The 4,080-nt window shown below is 36.0% G+C and overlaps 1 non-coding gene across 1 annotated transcript; it reads left to right on the forward strand.

The window, feature by feature from the left end:
* Positions 1–3,538: 3,538 nt before the first annotated feature.
* LOC128678934 (U12 minor spliceosomal RNA) lies at positions 3,539–3,687 on the forward strand. The gene has a single exon (XR_008405701.1). It is a non-coding gene; the product is annotated as a U12 minor spliceosomal RNA (small nuclear RNA).
* The last annotated feature ends 393 nt before the right edge of the window (positions 3,688–4,080 follow it).

Below are 4,080 nucleotides of genomic sequence, written 5' to 3' on the forward strand. Positions count from 1 at the left end.
AATGATCAAAAGACAATGAAAATCAATACAAGAAAGATATATGTACAACGGCGGACTTATCCCATGTACGGATCTCTTACAGTCAACCGGCGATGAGTTGTTTTTTTTTTATAGTTTTGATGGTGTTTGTTTGAGAGAGGCAAACTAATTACACATACTATATGGCGAGAATAGGCAAAGCGCGTGTGATACCCCTTGTTTTGCACGCGGTGACCACTTCCCATCAGATGGGCCGCATAACTTGGGTAGTAGTAGGTATATTAAAAAAAAAAAACAATTAATTAATTTGACCGAACTCGCATTGCTCAGTGGTTAAGAGCTCTGTCCCTGATAGACAGGGGCGTGGGTTCAAATCCTCGACTCCAGACTCATTATCTAAAATAAAAATAGATTTATTTTTCAACAATCAATTTCTAACGCTCGCCGTGCGACATGATGATATTTATGTTGGCCATTCTTTTTGCCCGTGTGTCGCTGACAGGGGTGGGTGGCATAATATCATAAATCATAAAAGGAATATAATTAAATGTTAAATTTTTATTCACATGTTAAATCACGCGTTGTCGCTTGAGTTAGGGCGTCTTTTGTCATAAATTTCGTAATTGTTATCATTAATTTAAAAGCTGTAATAATTAAGCAGTATGGTTCCGCCCTAAAATAGGACCACTCCAAATCCTCACGTGGATGTCGTACGAGGCGACTAAGGGACACGTAGTCTAGGCAGCTGATACACAACAATGGTATTCCCAAGGAGGGTTGACATCAGACAGGCGATTGGTTGACAAAACAACAGGCGAATCTACAAAATGTAATCTGATTACATTAGTGAAGATTACTTTTCAAAGATTACAAGATTACTTTTGAGTTTACTTTTCACTAGCGATCGAATAGCGATAGACCAGTTTTTGACCTCCACAACCTCCACAACCGTGGGTTACGAGACTCGAAGGTCTCCCGGGGTTCTAGTCCACACAGCTATGCTTTGATTGGTCCAAAAAATATAATATTTCTATTCTAATCGTCTGTTTAACGTAAATTGCTGGTTGGCGCTATAATCGACAATTTAGAAGTGACGGATTGGAAAGTTGTATTTTACCTAAAATTGGGTTGTGGAAACACGCGAATTTATAATACGTCGGAGAGTGGAAAGAAAATATTACGAAGTATTAGCTTTTGCCCGCGGCATCGCCCGCGTAAGTAATTTTATCCGTCATTAAAGGTTACCCATGTCCTTCTCCATACTTCAAACTACACGTATGCAAAATTTCAAAAAGATTGGTTGAGTAGATATAGAGCGTGAAGAAGTAACAAACAAACATACTTACTTTCACATTCATAATATTAGTTATGGTAACAAACAAACATACTTACATTCATAATATTAGTTATTTTATTAGAAAATCCATATCAGGATACAGTATAATTTAGACAATTATTGTTAAGATTTTTTTTTTCATTTTCGTATGTTTGTCTGTCTGCTTGTTTTAATACAAACTTTCAAAATGCTACAAGTTTGTGGATATTATTTAATTAGCTGTGCGCCCGTGGGAATTTCGGGATGAAAAGTAACATATGTGTTCTTCCAGGATAACCTGGAAGAACACATGTTACGAGTAGAATATAAATTCTACTCGTATACCAAATTTCATAAGAATCCGTCAAGTAGATTATGCGTGAAATAGTAACAAACATACACATAACAACTTTCGCTTTTATTATACCTCTTAGTAGGCTAGGTTTTTATGTAAATCTATGTCACGATGACGCATAAGTAACCTAAATAAATATACGATTTTTGTGGTGTTAGTTAGAGGCAATAACTTGTTTTGGATCTAAGTAAATTGGAAAATACAAATAAAATTTTACTCGAGGTAACAAGAAAATTCAAATCAATTTTATTTTTCAATTAGTAAATTCGTTTAATTGAACCTAAACTGAATGGAGGAAAATATTTTAACTAGACACAAACTGACACTTAAAAGCGGTCTTAACGGAATCGTATCTTTTTTTAACCACCCTAATTTTAATTATACATCCCCAGTTAACCCCGGGTCACGGTTATACCGTAGTTAAATTTAACCTAACAGATGTTATTTCGGTTTAGAGCTAATTAGTGGGTGATTGATAAGGAACGTTCGTATACATTTTGAAGACTGTTTTTTAGTTATATATATCTCTGTCATCTGAGCGTTTTTGTTGTCCTAGGATTTCTAGTCACAGTACACTGTAATCACACAGTCTCTCTCACCCTTCAAACCAGAACACAACAATGCTAGCTGCTGTTTGACTGAAACAGATGAGAGTGAGCTACCCATGCAGACGACCTTGGTACTAATGTCTATGTATGGTGTTATGCTTATGTATACCTTTAATGAACTAATACATACTTCCATTCTAATATTATAATTACGTAAGTCTGTCTATCTGTCTGTTCCGCTATCACAGCTAAACCGCCGGATCGATTTAAATAAATGATCGATTTGGATGTAAATAAATTAATATGCATGTAAATTTAAGACCTCCGTTCAAACAAAAAAGTAGCCTATGTTTTTTTTGTTCAAAAATCGACGCCCAAATTGATCACGAACTATATTCTACGCTGTCGACGTCGCGGGTAAACAAACGGTATTGAGATATTTTGACGATATAATAGTTGTTATAATAACTGAGTGAGTAAACACTATGAAATTAAAACGCAATCCAATAATCTATCGGGGAAAGGTCGTAGTGCCTTAGGGATATCGAGATTCGATTATGTTGTGTTTTGGATACAATATTATTCATATAAATTATACATTGATTTTCCTGACTGAGTGTACTTTCTCTCCTGAATAATAAACTCAACATTTATTTCCAATAAAATACAACTTATTTCTAGCAAATACGTATATAATATTTTACATAAAAATTAGCTATGTTATAAATTTTTACCAAATAACGGACATGCTATCATAACTATCAGGAATTTCTCAGTATTTTTGTGGCAAAATTAATTTAATATCGGCTACACATTTTCGGCCAACAGTTCGGCAAATTATGGCGGTCAAGCACGTATAGAAACTACATAATATACATTTCTTGGCGTCGTCATCTGTCTGAGTTCGGCGATAATAGCGTGTAGTGGGCATAAATGGCTTCATGAATTATATAGAATACTAGCGACGCATCCCGTTTGCACGGGTGCAATATACATGTCACATATAGGTATACCTTCCTCTGGAATCACTTTATCTATTTAAAAAAACCCACAACAAAATCTGTTGCGTAGTTTTGAAGATCTAAGCATACATAGGGACAGACAGCGGGAAACGACTTTCTTTTATATTAGTAATGACGAAATAATAATTTCAGTTTCCATACATTCTATAGTTTGATTTCCAATTATAATAATTTATTCGAAAAGTTGAAATAATATTTGGGAGAGCAATTTACAACTAGTACCATGTCTCAACACTAGATGGCGTTAGAGTCAAGATAACACGCGCTATGGTTTGGCTTCCGTGGCAGTACTAGAGTGGACGCCATCTTGGATTCCATCGTGCCTCAATCTATTGAGTAAGGAAATTATTGGGCCTTGGTGATTCTCGGCTTATGCCCAAAGGGCGAATGGATTTTTGAGTGGGTACAGGTCGTCCCTTTGAGCTGCTAGCCTACTTTGCAGGCGGCTCGGGTGAAGCGATCTGCCTGCCTGTTTTTACCAGTAACTGGTAGCTTAAGAGCTAGGCCCCATTGCTCCGTCAACGTGACGGAGATTTACGCAGAACAGACATTGAATGCAGTTTCTACGTACGTCAACACAGGTTATCAAATCAAAACCTGTTAAAAAACAAAGGAGCACAGACCTGGCTCTTAGCAGAGGTAGAATAGAATACCAAAGTCGTCTACATGGTGTCGAATCCTCGATGCATTGTTAACCGTCTATTGGACTAGTCCGTCCATTCGACACTCATCTTTAATATGGTTAGATGGGACACTATACATCAATCTTTTAAGATAATGTAAATGAAAAGGTGCATTTTGACAATTATTATTACACAAGCATATTAATCCTCATCATTAAAAGTTATTTCATCATCAAGA

Source organism: Plodia interpunctella, chromosome 20 (assembly GCF_027563975.2).
Source record: "Plodia interpunctella isolate USDA-ARS_2022_Savannah chromosome 20, ilPloInte3.2, whole genome shotgun sequence".
Taxonomy (NCBI): domain Eukaryota; kingdom Metazoa; phylum Arthropoda; class Insecta; order Lepidoptera; family Pyralidae; genus Plodia; species Plodia interpunctella.